This window comes from Coregonus clupeaformis, chromosome 4, assembly GCF_020615455.1.
Source record: "Coregonus clupeaformis isolate EN_2021a chromosome 4, ASM2061545v1, whole genome shotgun sequence".
Taxonomy (NCBI): Eukaryota; Metazoa; Chordata; class Actinopteri; order Salmoniformes; family Salmonidae; genus Coregonus; species Coregonus clupeaformis.
In genome coordinates this window covers 23277823-23296941 of record NC_059195.1, presented here as the reverse complement: position 1 = coordinate 23296941, position 19119 = coordinate 23277823, and the positions used below count along the sequence as shown (strand labels likewise).

The 19119-nt window shown below is 42.2% G+C and overlaps 1 long non-coding RNA gene and 1 other non-coding gene across 3 annotated transcripts in view; both read left to right on the top strand.

Moving 5' to 3' along the window:
- Positions 1-18896, top strand: part of LOC121554750 — a 33745-nt gene extending 14849 nt beyond the window's left edge. For both annotated transcript variants that reach the window (XR_005997769.1, XR_005997768.1), the window contains 2 exons: positions 17064-17202; positions 18776-18896. This is a non-coding gene — a long non-coding RNA (uncharacterized LOC121554750). The remainder of the gene's footprint in view (positions 1-17063; positions 17203-18775) is intronic.
- On the top strand, positions 13860-14020 carry LOC121556452. Its single transcript, XR_005998164.1, has one exon. It is a non-coding gene; the product is annotated as a U1 spliceosomal RNA (small nuclear RNA).
- Positions 18897-19119: the final 223 nt, after the last annotated feature.

Sequence of the window (19119 nt, the reverse complement as noted above, 5' to 3'; positions counted from 1 at the left end):
TCCATGCAGATCTCCTCTAGAGCAGTGATGTTTTGGGGCTGTCGCTGGGCAACACAGACTTTCAACTCCCTCCAAAGATTTTCTATGGGGTTGAGATCTGGAGACTGGCTAGGCCACTCCAGGACCTTGAAATGCTTCTTACGAAGCCACTCCTTCGTTGCCCGGGCGGTGTGTTTGGGATCATTGTCATGCTGAAAGACCCAGCCACGTTTCATCTTCAATGCCCTTGCTGATGGAAGGAGGTTTTCACTCAAAATCTCACGATACATGGCCCCATTCATTCTTTCCTTTACACGGATCAGTCGTCCTGGTCCCTTTGCAGAAAAAACAGCCCCAAAGCATGATGTTTCCACCCCCATGCTTCACAGTAGGTATGGTGTTCTTTGGATGCAACTCAGCATTCTTTGTCCTCCAAACACGACGAGTTGAGTTTTTACCAAAAAGTTCTATTTTGGTTTCATCTGACCATATGACATTCTCCCAATCCTCTTCTGGATCATCCAAATGCACTCTAGCAAACTTCAGACGGGCCTGGACATGTACTGGCTTAAGCAGGGGGACACGTCTGGCACTGCAGGATTTGAGTCCCTGGCGGCGTAGTGTGTTACTGATGGTAGGCTTTGTTACTTTGGTCCCAGCTCTCTGCAGGTCATTCACTAGGTCCCCCGTGTGGTTCTGGGATTTTTGCTCACCGTCTTGTGATCATTTTGACCCCCACGGGGTGAGATCTTGCGTGGAGCCCCAGATCGAGGGAGATTATCAGTGGTCTTGTATGTCTTCCATTTCCTAATAATTGCTCCCACAGTTGATTTTTTCAAACCAAGCTGCTTACCTATTGCAGATTCAGTCTTCCCAGCCTGGTGCAGGTCTACAATTTTGTTTCTGGTGTCCTTTGACAGCTCTTTGGTCTTGGCCATAGTGGAGTTTGGAGTGTGACTGTTTGAGGTTGTGGACAGGTGTCTTTTATACTGATAACAAGTTCAAACAGGTGCCATTAATACAGGTAACGTGGAGGACAGAGGAGCCTCTTAAAGACGAAGTTACAGGTCTGTGAGAGCCAGAAATCTTGCTTGTTTGTAGGTGACCAAATACTTATTTTCCACCATAATTTGCAAATAAATTCATTAAAAATCCTACAATGTGATTTTTCTGGATTTTTTTTCTCAATTTGTCTGTCATAGTTGACGTGTACCTATGATGAAAATTACAGGCCTCTCTCATCTTTTTAAGTGGGAGAACTTGCACAATTGGTGGCTGACTAAATACTTTTTTTCCCCACTGTACCTTAGTTTAATGCACTGTAATTTGCTCTGGATAAGAGCATCTGCTAAATGACCAAAATGTAAATGTATATATGCTTGTGCTTGTCAAAGCACACTGCTGGGTATTATTCCAATGAGCTCCGCCCCCAAACCAAATTTGATCAAAACAGTTTGAGGGCGAGCTCATTAGAATAATACCCAGCAGCTGGGGTTGGGACCGGGAAAAACCTGGGGTTGGTGCTGGGCGTAAAGTAAAGGTTTATGGTCAATTTATTAGTTTTTTCCAAAACTTAATACATGTTAACATTTCAAATCAAATTTAGTTAAACTTAAACATTTATAAACAATTCAAACAATAAATAATCAATCCAATTTAAGTTAATTAAATAAAAAGAAAAACAAACAAACAATTACCAAAAAACTAAAGCATTCATTCAAATAAGTAAAGGTTTAAGACTTACTGTCACTCTGATCTGTCCCCTATACACATTAAATCATTTGGTACAGCATCGTCAGTAACGGGTAAAACAAGGTTGTCCACTATCGGCAAATCTATTAATTATGGCCATCGAAATGTTAGCTATTAAAATCAGATCCAACAATAATATCAATATCAATAATATGTACGCTGACGTTTCATGTTTTCTTTTAAATCCGCAATTTGGATCCCTGCACAGCCTCATAGATAATTTTTCTAACCTTTCTGGATTAAAACCGAATTATGATAAATGCACCATATTACGTATTGGATCTCTAAAAACGTATACACTACCGTGTAGTTTACCAATAAAATGGTCCGACAGTGAGGTGAACATACTCGGTATTCATATCCCGAAAGAAAGAAATGATCTCACTACAATACATTTTTATAGAAAGTTAGGCAAATTAGATATGATTTTGCCACCATATTTGTGGAAAAATCACCCTGATTAATTATTTAGTCATAGCCCAGTTTACTTATGGCCCTTCCTTAAACCTAACGACTTGTTTTTTTAATTATATGAGCAAAAACATATTCCACTTTATTTGGAACGGCAAGCCAGACAAAATTAAACAGGCCTATTTATATAATGATTATGAATTCAGAGGGCAGAAATTATTATTATTATTATCACTAAAGGCTTCAGTCATACAAAAACTATACTTAAATACAAACTGGTTCTCTAGCAGATTAGTAAGAATGGCTCACCCACCCCGTGTTCAAGAATGGCCTTTTTCCGTTCATTCAGATTACGACCTCTCACTATCGGTTATTTGAAAAAGAAATAATCTCCAAAATAGCGGTTTAATCAAATCAAATCAAATGTTATTTGCCACATGCTCCGAATACAACAGGTGTAGACATTACAGTGAAATGCTTACTTACAAGCCCTTAACCAACAATGCAGTTTTTAAGAAAATAAAAAGTAAGTAAAAAAAGAGATAAGTAGGGAGGCTATATATAGCAGAAGGGAGGCTATATATAGGGTATAATCTTAAACGGTATAATCTTTGTAAATTATATTATAAATAGGACTGGTGGAGTTATGTCACACACAAAAAAAAAGAGTTTGTCAATTTAAATTAATATACAACATTCTTGCAACCAATAGAATGTTAAATATATGGGGGATACAGCTCTTCAGATTTTGCTGTGAAGAGACAGAATCATTAGATCACTTGTTTTGGTACTGCCCATAAAGTATGTCGCTTGTTTTTGGTCGCAGGTTCAGGAATGGGTGAAAAATTGCAACATTTACGTGGATCCAACTCTGCAAAAAGCACTGCTGGTGATTTGAAAAGTCATTATTGATCGATTGTCAATCGATCAATAATATAATAATACTCTTAGCAAAGGTGTTTATCTTTAATTTACAATCTGTAGAAACTATTAGAATAGAAAGGTTCAGAACTGTTGTGAAACATCATAGCGCAGTGGAAAAATATATGGCAGCTAGAAATCAAAACTGGATGGTCTTCAGAGATAGATGGGAGGGGTAGAGGGTAGCTAAAGGCAATTTCTCATTTGGGTCTCTAGCTGAAAAGTCTTAAGAACCCCTGCTGTAGAATATAATACTGCCTGTCTGTCTGCCTGTCACTGTGGCTGTGGCCCTTTTCTGCATTCAAATGACCTAGTGGCCTCATTGGTGGAATGTTATTCATAATTGTATAATTAATAAACTTATTTTTAATGCCGAAAAGCCGGTGATTCTATGTCAAACAGTGTTGTTATATTTCAGTCTTCTGTGATGTATATTGGGATGCAAACTCAAAATTGAATATATTTCTGTATCTGACATGGTACAGGTGTCTTCTTTTCTTGAAGCCCATAACCATGTGTGAGGTGTTCACTTTTGTTTCAAAGTAGATTTGACTACCAAGAAACACTCTGTGTGACCCTGATTTAGCCAACTGCAGTAAAAGGTTAAAAGAGCAGGGCAGACAGCACATGCACGCACGCACACCCACACACACACACACACACACACACACACACCCCAGGTGGGCAGTGGGGTAGAATTTAAAACAAGCGGGGCTATCTGGAGAGAGATAAGAGGTGAAGTCATGTGATAAGACGTGAAGTCATGCCTTGGCAGCGTGACTATGACATCACGGCTGCGTCTCTCACCCTTCCTCTGTCCCTGGGCAAACGACACCACCGGCCTAATATAGCCATCAACATTGCTGCCAGACAGACACACAACCAGGGACAGTGGGCTAGTCTGGCATGCACTCTCTTGGCTGGGGGGTGCGCGTGTGACGTCTCCCTTACATCAGTCGACGTCGAATTCCAGCTGACTGAGACATTCCAACATGGCTGTAAAATATTATCTTATTTAGAGATCAGTGTATGTTTGTGAGTGCGTGCGTGCATGGTCATGGGATCATTGTCATCATAGGCTAAAGGTATCCTCTGTGCTCTGTGATGTGATGCCACTAGGTTATTGATTGTGAGTTTTGGCATAATGCTGCTTTAACTGTCAATTACCTGATAGTTTGGGGCTTCTGAAATGTATGGACATAGTAGATCGCACACAATTCAATAAGACGTATTACAGGGGCATTTTCAGTGACGTGTATTATAATTTTTGAACATTATTATATTTCTTTACATTGTGTTATATAGATTAATGTGGATGACTTTAAACGTCTGTAATAATAATATACACACTGATTTCTTTATTTACATTTGAAAACAATTTAAACTCAGCTGAATGTATTTATTTGAATCATCATCACTGATGTTTGGTTTAATTATATTCATGTTGTGTCATATTTATCACATATTATTTATTGGTGTGATGAGGGACAGGCAGGGGAAAGACGATTTAATTCATTACCAAATGAAAAACAGAAAGTAATTAACATAAATGATACATTAACCATATTAAATAAGTTAGTTTTCACTCACAACACTTAAATTCATTTAAATGTTATTTGTTGATGAGATATTCCTCAAATGCCAATTAGGTACACTGTAAAAACGTGTTTAGGAATTGAACACATAACTAAACACTTTTCTGTAACACTTTTTAAATGCGTCAAGGCATTTAGAATTTCAATGAAAACGCATTAGTGTTTAGTAAACACCAGCACGTTTATTCACTGTAACACTTTTTAAACACATTAACACGTTTATTCAGCACAAGGCATTTAGGTTTTAAACACTACTGTAGAGTGTAAAGCTGTATTTGCATATTCCCCAGCATGCCCTTCGAGTGAATATGAGAGACACCCACCCATGACTGTATGTTAGTGACAGAGACATGCTTGTTGCATTCATAAATTATTTTTACTAAGGCTTTCACCAAGTGAGTGAATGTGTATTGATTAAAATGAAGCCTTTTATGGCCACTTATTAGGCCATATACATTCTATATGGCCTTCAGCTATCATCAACATCATGGTCTGACAATCTTGGCCTATGTGCAATGTCAGTGACTAGTACTTCCTATTAGAATCCAGCTAACAGGAGGATACACAACCAATTTGAGTACGTTATCACCCACAACCTGCACTCGGAATGATTGCTATGGTAAAGATTTAACAAACAAGACTACCTAAAGCATCTAAACTGGAACAGCCATCTCAATAACGGGTGCAATAAATCCAACCTCTTACAGATTTGATTAGTTTAGAAAAATGTAAGTTATTTATCTTTGTTTAGTATAAGATCAATTAATCAATCAATGTGTATGAGGGAACTATTGTAAAAATCAACCTGCTACAAAGCATGCTAGGAAATATGATAATGTGGCCCCTCTCACATCTTTTTCACTCTGAGAGACGATAGGAAAGTTAACACTAGTGTTTAAAATCTTAACACTTAGGAGATACATTGTGTTCTCCTGGTTGGAAACTGACTGGAAAAAGCTGACTATCATGTTTAACCTTGCATTCTAAACAACTGTTTTGAGAACACTTGTTGGCAAATCTAAATGCCTAATGTTTAAGTTTTAAACACTGACGTTTAGGTTATATATGTGTCACATGTTTCATGGTTTTAGAGTGTATATTTTAATATGCATTACACTACTTGTTAATCATTTAGCTTTAGCCCTCTTAAGTTGCAATAAGAATTTAAATATTCTTAGAGCAGTGGTTCACTGGGCAGGTACTCTCTCTCTCTCTCTCTCTCTACCTTTTAACGAGGTCAGTCACCCGTTAAAGTGCTGTGTCTTTGGGGCCAGCCGGCAGTATTCCCAGGTCGCTGGGCTGTCGGGGTTCACACCTTTTATTCTTCAGGAATCTCTGGAATTCCCAGCTTAATTTCCACTGCGAGGTGGGAGCACCAATCGCCATTGTGTGTGTGTGTGTGCGTGTGGATGTGTGAGTGTGTGTGTGGTGATATGAAAGACCCCGCCTGTGTGTGTTGAAATACATAGTACTACGCCCGTACATCCACCCAGAGAGGGAGCAGGGAGCACTCTCAGTGTTGGACCACAATAGAGTGACTCACTCACACACACACACACACACAGTTATCAGGGTCATTTCTGATGCTGCTGCTCAGTGATTGTTGGGTATTGCCTTATTGCATCGCTACAAACATATGAATCTAAATTATTTACAGTAGGTGACTTTGAATACATCCATTGCTTGACATACAATTTGGGTCATTATTTACCATATTGATTCTATTGAATATGATGTAAAAATGATTGATTGAGATGTATAATGCATTTACAGTACAGATGTAGGATCTTAATTTGAACACTCATTTGTTGGTGAGAATTTTCCTGCACAGCAGGAAATGCAAACTTGTAGTGTATTCAAGATTTAAAAAGGCTTCTAAAGTTAGTAATTTCCACTTTAAAATGTCAGACATAATTTCCCCTAACGAAAAATGTGTCAACCCGTACAAAAAATGTCCATTAATAATAATTCACTTTTCCTGTTGCTGCAGGATTATTTTCCTGCTGTAGCAAGATGGCTCAAAGATCCTATATCCTTTATTTATAATGAATTCACTCATCAAATTAGTCTTACATTTTTCTGAATCTGATATATCGCTACATTAATTTCAAAGTCACTGCATATATAAATTCATATTTAATATGTGTATACATTTTAAAACGTCATGTTTTACCCTAATATTTTAGACTTTTCCAGAACAAGGAATTACATAACTGTAATTTACTAATTTACTTAAATGTACATTTTAAATAATTGTTTTTAAACTCACCTATGGGGAAACAAAAGTCAGCATGAGTTGTACAAAGGTTTCTGTCAACTAGGGTAATCAACAATTCACATCATTTTAATTATTTAATTGTAATTTGCAACAATTAATTGCATTTTTAAAAATTCATTATACAAATTAATTTTATACAGATTTTACAGTTTTTGTTAAGAATTTGAACAATTTATTTAGCTGTTTAGAATTAATACAGTAAAAATGTACTTACACACCCGAAGTAAACAGACTTTTCTTCTAAGTAAAACATCAAGACTCTATTAAATATTTTAACACAGCCTATTCAAAACCCTATTCTACAGAAGTAATACTCATCCTACTCAAAATCAGAGGAATAAGATTCTCTGACATTGCAGTTAGTACCCCACTATTACGCCTTTCTAGCTAAATAAAGGTAATTCCAGCTGTTTGTCCCCCAGTTCTAGAGTCCTTTAGCCAGTCATGGCGATGAGTCATGCTAGCTAAACCACACTAACGCTAGCTAGCTACCAGAGCTGAGCGCCACCCATTGAACAAAATGAGAGACATACAGAGAGCAATAGTTTCACTCTGCTGCTGACACATGGCAAGCTGTGATTCATACACACACACCCACCCACACTCTGTACATTCTGTAGTAACTGGGTTTCCTAGAGCCCCATCCAACCACTATGCATTATGTAGTAACTGGGTTTCCTAGAGCCCCATCCAACCACTATGCATTAGGGGCGGCAGGTAGCTTAGTGGGTAAGAGCGTTGTGCCAGTAACCGAAAGGTCTAATCTAATCCCCGAGCCGACTAGGTGAAAAATCTGTCGATGTGCCCTTAAGCAAGGCACTTAACCCTAATTGCTCCTGTAAGTCGCTCTGGATAAGAGCGTCTGCTAAATGACTAAAATGTAAATGTAAATGTAATGTAGTAACTGGGTTTCCTAGAGCCCCATTCAACCACTATGCATTATGTAGTAACTGGGTTTCCTAGAGCCCCATCCAACCACTATGCATTCTGTAGTAACTGGGTTTCCTAGAGCCCCATCCAACCACTATGCATTATGTAGTAACTGGGTTTCCTAGAGCCCCATCCAACCACTATGCATTATGTAGTAACTGGGTTTCCTAGAGCCCCATCCAACCACTATGCATTCTGTAGTAACTGGGTTTCCTAGAGCCCCATCCAACCACTATGCATTATGTAGTAACTGGGTTTCCTAGAGCCCCATCCAACCACTATGCATTCTGTAGTAACTGGGTCATAACAATGATTTTATACTGGCATGACAGTAAAAAAATCCCTAATTTCAAATGTATATTTGACATCATTTAAATTTCCTAATTTACCTACTTCAGTCATTTTGATTTCCTACAGTCATTGTCTTTTGAAAGCCATGAGAGTATCTACAGTGATATAACAGTGTCTTTATGTAGCTACAGCCTCCAGCTCCATGAACGTGTAAGGTTTTAGTAGCCAGAAAAGCAGTGTGTGTAATACAGGTCTATCGTCAATGTGACTCACGCTGTCCATTTAAAATAATTATGAATGGACTGTGTCAGCCCCAGACGTTTCTCCCACATCCCATACTACTATGACTGGTCGTGTATGTATGTTTCCATTTTTGTATCCGTATGTGTGTGTGTTCATGCTGTACCACTCATGCACGTGTGTATCGTGTGTGTGCATGTGCACATATGTGTGTGTACACAAGCGTAGTAGTCTAACAGAAGACCATAAAGAGTGTCGTTTGTGTGCAGCTCTCTGATGAGTCACATGCCCTCCTCTGACTAAGAGCCCAACTATGTGATTCTGGGAGAAGGCTCAGCCCCATCCGAACCCTAGCCCAAACCAACCCCTGGGGAAGAGAGGGGTAGGAGGAGGGCAGGGAGGGAAGGGTGTGGTAGTCAGGAGGAAGAGGATAGGAAGGGCTAAGGTAAGGCAGGGAACACCCAGTAGTGAGGGGTAAGGAGGGTAGGGCTAGGAGAGGACGGGACAGCAGGTAGGGTATAGAGAGATGGGGCAGGGGTTGAAAGTAGGAAAATGAGGTATAGGTTAAACTAGGGAGTAAGGACAGGTAGAGTGTGGGGGTTGGAAACTTTTAACATTAAAACTTAAAGTTTGTAACTTTTAACATTAAAACAGAACATTTGTAACATTTAACTTAAAAACGGAACGCTTGTAACTTTTAACATTAAAACGGAATGTTTGTAACTTTTAACGTTAAAACGAAATGTTTGTAACTTTTAACATTAAAACAACTTTATACAAGGAGTGTCATAATGCACATACACTGTTCTGGTCAGGTGTCTCTGTACATCTGCTGATTGGTTGAGCTAGCCAAAAACTCCATGACAATACTGCTTAGCAGCGTGATCAGGGATTTCTATTGGAGTGGCAGTTTCTGAGCCTCTTCATGTACTCTTGGTAACAGAGTAAGGGAAGGTATGGTTGTGAGAAGGTTATATGGAGGTGAGTTCTGGCAGATGAAGATGTTCTTTCTTTCTCTGTCGTTCTCTCTACTGGACATCCAAGCTTCTGTCTTGTACATGTCATAAGTGCTGTGTTGTCTGATAGCTCAGCTTATCTTCCTGTTTCTCAGGTGTCTCAGAGGAGATTGACTGTAAATCCAGGTACTTTCTCTGTGGTGTAGACTATAGACAGTTAAGCGGGACCATTGAGATGGGATAGAAGTGAATAGCGAGACTAGAATCTGTGGTTCAGTGCTGCCTATCGTTTCCCTTTTTTAGAGACAGGCTTTTCTACAGACGCCCCGACACTTTGGTAGGGGAGTTTCCTGCTTTTAAAGACCCCAGGCGCACACACACACACACACACACACACACACACACACACAGAACACTACTGAAGCTGCCTCAGCCCGACATTTCTTTCCTCTCCTCTCATCCTCTCTCCTCCTCTCCTCCCTCCCTTTCTTTTTTTCTGAATGGGTGTCCTCTCTCTAACCTCTCAATTGAGAGGAGTGTTACCGGACAATGCCCTTCACAGAGAAAGGCTCCGCCCCTTACAGCCAGGCTCATAGACTATAAGAGCACAGAGACTCGGCTCGGAGTGTGTGTAACAGAGAGTGTGTGTGTCTGTCTGCGTCAGAGGGGCTGAAGGAGAAGGAGAGCAGGGGAGCCAGAGAGGGAGAGAAAGAGAAGGAGGTAGTAACAGAAAGAGAGGAGGACAGAGAGCGAGAGAGGGACAGAGGGAGAAAGAGAGTCTTAGTGCTGTGTAACATATGATAGTAGCAGGGCCGGGCTGTGAGAGCGTGGTCGGCAGCGGCGTCTCGAGTGTGCTGGGAAAGCACCTTTATCCCAGAGGGACTCATACAGAGAGAGAGAGAGAGAGAGAGAGAGAGAGAGAGAGAGAGAGAGAGAGAGAGAGATGTGTGTCGGCTTCAGCACAGCGCTGTCATTTTAAGCCTGTTACTGATTACACTCTGTAGAATGCAACTGGAGGAGAAAAAAAGACTGACAAAGAAAGAAAGAAAGAAAGAAAGAAAGAAAGAAAGAAAGAAAGAAAGAAAGAAAGAAAGAAAGAAAGAAAGAAAGAAAGAAAGAAAGAAAGAAAGAAAGAAAGAAAGAAAGAAAAAGAAAGAGATGTAAGGACGGATTCTTTTGAATTTGGTTTAGTTTAGTTTCACAGAAACTGAAGTTGTGGAAGGGTTAGAGAGACAATTATCTCTCTCTCTCTCTCTCTCTCTCTCTCTCTCTCTCTCTCTCTCTCTCTCTCTCTCTCTCTATTCCTGAGAGAGGCAAACTGGAGAGGAACCCCATATTATCTGATAGAGAGAGAGCAGGGGCAGAGAGAAAGAGGAGGAAGAAGAGGGAAACAGACAGAGAGACAGACAAACAGAGACAGTGAGAGTCATAGAGAAAGAGAAGGGGACCCTTCAAACCTGGTAAGAGGCTCCCAGCCGTCAGGAGGAAATGCTCAGAGAGGGTAAGTGAAAAAATATTATATCTCAGCTAACACTGCTGCTTCTGATGGATATCATATGGTCCACATTAAGGCTGAGAAACACTGTAATGTGTTAGTGCTGTGCTGTATTAAATGGGGACTACTAGTGACAGTGTTACCTCATAGTTTGTCTATACTAGTTATATTACAACATAGCTGATTCACTGTTACATAGCTGTTACATAGCTGTTACATAATAATAGCGTATAGCTTGTACATCGTTAGAATGATACGGATGCAGCTGTATGAGAGAGCTATAGCTCTTCGGCGGTCTCCAAATGTGAGTTCCTTAAATTAGCTGTAAATAGCACGTGATATTGTATAGGGCAAACGTCATTTTTTTCATCATTAGGATATCAGTCATATTATGTAGCTGATGTCTATTTTATCTATTCAGTCAATGACTTGTTCTGTCGGGTTGATACCGTATCTCGGAGGGAATAGTCATGTTGTAATATAATTTCCTGTCTACGTATTCCCCTTCAGCCTCTGTCATGCTGTCTCCCCCATATACTTGGGTAATGGTACAGTCCACTCCTTGTACCCAGTGGCAGAAGGAATAAATGAACTCAAAGCACAAAGGAGAGGGGGGAGGGGGATGTGTTGTAGATGGGGAAGTGAATGTATACTATATCCTACTGCACGCGGAACTCAGTGCTGTTTCTTTATGAATGGGCAGTCTGAGTGGACGATCTGATTGGTTGAGAGAAGAGAATAATTTCTGAATGGACAGCAGGGTGCAATCACTGGTGTTTAGAGTAACCTTCTGCGGTTGCCTTGCTCTCCCCCGGTTACCAGCTGTTCTGAAGGTTGTGCGTGTGTGTGTGTTTGCGTATGTATGTTTGTGCGTGTTTGCGTATGTGTGTGTGTGTGTGTGTGTCTGCATATGTGTGTCTCCAGGTTAGTCTTTAAATGTTGAATATCCATCAGGCAATGATATGGTTTTGAATTGATTTTGTATTTATTTACTCAAGTGAGTTCATAACACATAGAGGGTGGAATACAAATGCTGTGTGGTGGCACTTCCCTTAGAGTTAGACACTACTTCTGCTCCTTCTCTCTGGGCTGTGACAGGTCTTGAACTGTAGTGGCATACTAACCTAATTACTTTAGCGCTGCTCATACGGAAACAAATGGAAACAAACGTGAACAATGGCCAACCTAAAATTAGATCTCAAGGCTACCTGCCATAGACATGGGATCCCTCAGAGGGCACTGTGTGTTTCTCTGTGTGTGTGTGTGTGTATGTGTGTGTGTGTGTGTGTGTGTGTGTGTGTGTGTGTGTGTGTGTGTGTGTGTGTGTGTATGCGTGACCCTGCGTGCTAGTCCCTCTGCTCCCGCCCACACACTCACACACCCTTTCTCTTTGTTTTACTGCAGTACAATGATATCCACTCCTATGGCTCCACCTCAGATTACTCTGGCTCCCTCACTCTCCCAGTCCAACTGTCTGGCCAAAAGTCACACTCATGCAATACTTTTATTGGTCGTTTACTGAGCGCGTGTGTGTGTGTTTGGTTTTACTATCAAGGAACATTTGGACAGGTGGGGACATTTCGGAAAAAGGCTATTTTAAGCTTAGGGGTTAGGTTAAGGGTTAGGGTTAGAGTTAGGGTTCGGTTTAGGGTTAGGAGTTAGAGTTAGGGTTAGGGGCTTGGGGTTAAGGTTAGGGTTAGTTGAGGGTTACAGTTAGGGATTAGGGAAAATAGGATTTTGAATGGGAATCAATTGTTTGGTCCCCACAAGTATAGTAAAACAAATGTGTGTGTGTGTGTGTGTGTGTGTGTGTGCCTGCGCGTGTGTGTGTGTGTGTGCAGGTGATAAAAGTCAGCCATAAACTTTGTGAATTGCATTTACTATCTGCGTATCTGTGCTTATCGTGCCTGCGTTTCCAGATGTGATAATCAAGCTATTGTCGGTAAGATGCGTTGCCGGTATCTTGATGGTTGAGAAAATTCTCAGAGGTAGATAATATTGGAATCTGCCCTCTGTCTTAGTTCAATACCTATGCACTCTGACCTGTCCTACTTGGCAAAGTCTGTCAGATTAAAATCTTTCCATGGCAAAGTATTTTGGTGGTAAAGGTAGGGTTGAATAATGTGAGGTCATCATCAGTGTGTTGGCGGGATCTTTAATCACGTCACTAGGTGAGGCTCTTCTCACTAGCTGAGGTCAGTTTATATAACTAGAGCAATCCTATTGAAAACCACTCTATATCTTTCCTTTTCACATGAGCTGACTTTGCTTTGTTTATACAACAATAGAGTCACTCTTACTGGAAGTCTGTCATTTGTAGAGAAAGGAGTTCAGGCAAAGAGCTTAACTGCATATCTTAGACGTCACAAGAGCTGCTCACTGCATTTGGTTTGATGTCACCACACTCTTGTGTGTGTGTGTGTGTTCTCCACACACCCACCTGGCACTGTGTGTGTCCCTATGCCCATATATGGCCGTAGCTTCCCCTACCTGGCGCCTCATTGAGAGTGCATTGAATTCCAATAAGTCGGGGCGCCGGAAAGAGACACTAGAGCGGAAGCACGTCATGAAACAGCAGGATGAATGAGCAAGGCCTGAGATCTGTGTTTGAAGGAGATCTTTTTTCTGACTGTAATCAGCTGGAGCTATGACTCACAGGGTACATAAGTTATGAGTGTTATAGTGGAACTCTTTATCCACCGTTGACTACACTCCCAAGAGACTGGATACATAGAAAATAGAAAAACAGGGATTTTCCTGCCTGATATTGCTACAATGGAAACTCTCATCAATTGTACATTTTTGACAGAATTTGCCGGAAATGTATGGTGAGATGCCAGTCAGCTATTCAGGTTAGAATTCAGTCAGCTGAAAGTTCAAGGAAGGTAGAATGTGTCTCTGACATTAGAGAGAGTTCACCTTCTAAAAGGTGCCTGAAAGCGTGGCTTTACATCATTTATTATTTTCAACACATTTTCCACCCATTGGATAACAAACATTACAGTAGGACAATACTTACCCAGCAAGGGAGATACCGTGATCAAGAAGGCAGGATGAGGGCGAGGCTCAGCCATTGCACTCCGGCTGTGCTGACCCCTGCGAATTCCCCAAATGTAGGAATCTCGACTGGACAATTTCTGGTAGTGGGGGACTGTGTTCGTACACTCCCCTATATAAAAAATAAATTAAAATCAATAGGATTGGTTGGAAAGTGTATGCATGCTGTAATGTCTGTATGGGGCAGTGTAATGCTATAGGACTGAGCATGGAGCCAGTAACCCTAAAGCAGACAGGGAGAGAGAAACACATTAAACTCAGCTTTACAGGATCTAGGGATTTTGGGCCATCCTCCATCCATCCAGCTCTCTCCCTCGCTTTCTCTCTCTCTCGCTCTGTCTCTCTGTCTCTCTCTGTATCTCTCTGTATGTGTCTGTATGTGGGACAGGAGAGAGAGGTTGCCAAGCCTTCATAAAGACACCAGGGAGCTCCCCTTTCCTCCTCTCCCTAGATCCTCTCCTCGCCCTGCCAGCCCTTTCCCATCAGTCCAGCCTTTTGGAAGGTCCCACAGACACTCCTCTCTGGGCTGGAGATATGAGTGGGGCTGGGACTGGGGTATAGGACTGGTACGGGGGTACAGGGATGCGGCTTGAGTTGGGGCTGAAATAGCGTCTGGAGCTGAGTCTTTAGTTGTAGGCTCCAGGACCACTGTTTGGCCGAGCCAACACCCAGATGAACCATTCAGGGTCCCCTTTCACTTTCAAACTGTTACATCTTCCCTGCTTTACCCTAATAAAGCAGATGATGTATTAGAAAGAGAGGAAATGAGAGAGGGAGAGAGAGAAGGAGTGTGTGTGTGTGTGAGAGAGATAGAGGGGGGGAGTGGGGGTGTATCTAGAACAATGGGAATATTCTGAGATTGGGAACATTGTCGTAAACGGGATGGCAGGGACCTTTGACGTTCCATGACCTCCAGGTCTCCACAGACCAGGAAATGGCTTCCCTCTCTCTGATTGGACCGTTCCTCAGATCCGGCCGAACCAATCAGACTCTCCAGATCTGGCTCGGCAGAACGTTGGAGCTGAGTATCTGATTGGCCGATGCTCTGATGGAATTACATTCTAATTGGTGGAACGTTGGTGCTGAATGAGGACCAGTTAGTGAGAGTGCTGTAGACTAAGAGTGGTTATGGAAATTGTTCATCTCTCATGTGAATTGAATTTAGTGGAAAAGCAACCTGTGGCTCTCAACTATGGATGAAAAAGGGAGAAATAGAACTCATACTGCCTTGTCTTGGACTCAAAGCTGATGATAAGCAATAACAAGCATGGTCTGTCCTCCCAACACACACCCTCAAACACACCCAACTTACACATCCTACACACATGCCCACATACTGTATACTTCAGTAAACGCCAACACCCACACACATCCATAATACCCAACTGCCACCCAATAAACACACACACACACACACACACACACACACATACAGTGGTGGTCGCTCCATGCTTTGAGGCCAGGGCAGGGTAATGATTAAGTTCCTCTTGGCTCCTCTTAGTGTGTGTGTGTGTGTGTGTTTGTGTGCCTGCATGTGTGCGTGCGTGCGTGCGTGGATGTGGTCAGGGCCAGTCATCTGCCAGGCAGCTAGGAGGAAACCCACATCAACTGAAACACGCGCCACACTCCAGGAATAGCCTTACATTTACACCCCCCCACACACACACACACACACACACACACACACCAACCACACACACACACACACACACACACCAACCACACAAACACACACACACCAACCACACACACACACACACACACACCAACCCCCCACACACACACAAACACACACACACCCCACACACACACACCAACCACAGACACACACACACACACACAGCACTGGTCTCACACCTTCTTTATCTCTCTTCACTATGTTTTATATTGTGTTCTATATAAATGTATGTGCCTACTACAGCTTGTATTTTGATGCTTGCTGGCTTGAAGTGTTGTAGATTTGCTAACCTACTGTATCTATAACTGAAATGGTATTTTGCTTTTGTCAGTGGAGTTTGGACTAGTGTACATCAGTGTGAACAGAAAAGGATCCACTCCTATGGCTGTATGGTGTGTGATTGTGCTTCCATTGACCTTCTCCTAGTTAGTAAGACTACAGATGTAGGATCTTAATTTGATCACTCTTTTGTTGCTTGGAATTTCCCTGCATAGCAGGAAATGCAAACTTGTAGTGTGTTTGCGTTTTAAAAAGGCTACTAAAGATAGTCTTTTCCACTTTTCAGACTTGATTTAGCCTAACAAAAATGTATCAACCCCTATAAAAATGTCCATTAATTGTAATCCACATAATAATTCACATTTCCTGCTGCAGGGTTATTGTCCTGTTGTAGCAAACTGGCTCAAATTAAGATCCTACATCTGTAGTGTCCCTCTCAACTGTAAGGCTTTGGGTTTCACTGGAGGCTTTGGGTTTCCATTTACATACACTTGACCACTTCTGATCGGCCAGAGTGGCAGTATCACATAGACGCACGCCCACACACACACACAACATCATCAAAGGATAGAAAGAAGCGGATAAGATAGAGGGATGGAGAAGGATGGAGAGTGGAACATACTGTATCACGTTATCACTGATCATGTAAACTAAGTCTAACTGGTTGAGGTCTGTTATCATTACACACACACACACACACAGTCACACAATATTCAGGTTTTAATGTTTTCACTGGGTTTGCAGTATACTCCAGGTTTACTAATCTCGGTTAACCCTGAACTAAAGTATCACGTAATTGGTCAGCTGCTCGATTAAGTTCTGGATCCATACGTGTTAAGAGAAGAGATGAAGAGATACTAGAGCAAGGAGCGGAACCGGAACGAGGAGCTCCACCCTCTCTTTTTGACAGTTAAAAGCCAAATGTCCCCTCCCCTTCCGAAACTCGAAAGATGCTAACAACTGCGGAATCGTGATTTGTCCGAATAACCAGTGACGAAAAAAAACAAACACCGGAACTAATGCTGCTCGTTATCCCACGCATCCCATTCCTTCCTGACAGATTCTACCATACCAGTTATGTTTACGTAGATCTGTCCACGAGAGATTACAGGTTTACTGACACTGTATGTCTTGATCAAGTTATGATCAGATGTGAAACATGAACCCCTGACACTGACCTGTTGCATTGTATGTGTTATAGGTGTCAGAGCAGTCCTGAGTGTACCAAGCAACGGTCCCTAGGATGACCATGCTCACAACAGCACTGTGCAGTCAGCCACCACGATGACCTTCAACTACCACAAGACATTTGCTATCCTAGTTCTAACATCTGTCTACAGGTAAGATACTGTATTTCAGCCCTCCTAAAGTCCTATAGCAACAGCTATACGCTGTATTCCTCCTCCAATCAGAAAGCTCTCTGGGGACTGGGCATGCTCAATAGGAGGGTCAGGGTCAAAATAATGTTCTTTTCCTGAATTAAAAAAAACTGAACATAATCAAAATGACTGAATTGACCCCAACCCTGCTTTGTAGCTCAGTGGCGCCCTCCTGCAAGTCATGGATTGATTGATTGACAACAGTTGTGTAGTGCCCTCCCCTCCTCTCTCATTCCTTCCTCTCTCTTTTTATAACCCCCCTCCTCTCTCTCTCTCTGTGGAATGTACCAAGTCCTTCTCAATTCATTCATGTGGATCCAGGAAGTGCATTCCTCCCCACAGCCCCAGGCCATGCTCCACCACCCTACCACACATACAGTACATACACCACTGCCCAGTAGTCACTATTGGCCAATGCTAAAAAGTACAGAAGTGACAATATCATCAGAAGTGATGAGCAAGTGCATGAGCACACTCCAAAGTTTGGCTCATGCCGTTGCCTAGTTGATCTAGTGACCTCACTGCCACCACCTCTGACTGATGTGGCACTACTTTCCTCTCTACAACAGTCATCACCAATGTCAGCCCTGCATCACACACTCAACACACTCAACAACTCTCTCGCTCACTCAGTCAACACTGCAACTCCTGCATCAGTCTTGACATGGGACTCAAACTCACAGAACACAAGGAACTCTCAACACCAATGTCATCACCATGGTAACAATTAAACCCAGCCAAAACACTCCAGGAGCACACAATGCTAGAAGGAGAAAGAGAGGGTGAAGGAGAAAGGGCCGTAGTCTTGGGCCACACAGATTGCTAGAATCCAAAATAGCGAGCGAGAGAGAGAGAGAGAGAGAGAGAGAGAGACTTTTCCTTAATAAGGAGAAATTGGAGTCAAGTGAGCATCAGCTGGTTGAGTAGGGTACTAGACTGCTATGTTTGATCAATATGGTCATGAGGCTTCAGGTATGCAGAGGCAAAACTGGACAGGGGACAAGTGGGCGAGCCCAGCATACATACCCCTCCATCCTGATCCTAGATCAGTAGTAAAGTTTGCATCTAATGGTTCAGGTTAGGATTTGGAGAGGGTAAGCTGATCAGTACCTAGAGCAAAGTGCCTAAAGGAAACTTCTCCCTAAGAGAGATAGAATGCGAGACCCATAAGTGTGGCATCAGAGCCGCTGTGGAGCTGACATGGCAGTGGCTGCTGCCTCCAGTTGCCCCAGGCCTAATGGGAAAGAATGTCACTAATCTGAAACTGATAATGCTTAGAGATAGCCATAGAGAGATAATTCCCATATCCTTCCCTTCTCCCCTCACCCCATCCTCTCTGTCTGTTCTGTCTCTCCCTCGTCACCCTTCTCTTCTTCCTTCCCCCCTCTCCTCTCACCCCATTCTCTCCTTGTTTCTTCTCCTCCCTCCCCCTTCCTTCTCCTCTCTCTTAGTAGCTGCAGTCAATGTTACCTTATGATTCCTTACCCAATAATGACCATCTCTTTCTCCCCTTTCTCTCTCTCTCTCTAACCAGAATGGACCCAATGATCATATGAGGATGAAGACTATGATGAAGGCAATGCAAATGCATCAACGTGGATCCTTTATCAATATCTGCAGCCCATTCCCTCTATCCCCCCCCCCTGTATTTGTGTGTTGATCAGTTGCTCAGTAGGCAGTGTAGATCCTGTGTAATTATCAGCAGCTACATCTGGCTACTGGGTCTCTGAACACACGCCACTGCCCACTCCCTACTTCCTGCCAGGTGATACATCCCATTTCCAACTGATTGGCTAATTGCACATTCAATTTCTCTCTGATTGGCTAGTATGTTATCATATGGGAGGTTACAGCACAGGACGCTCTCTATGCCTATGC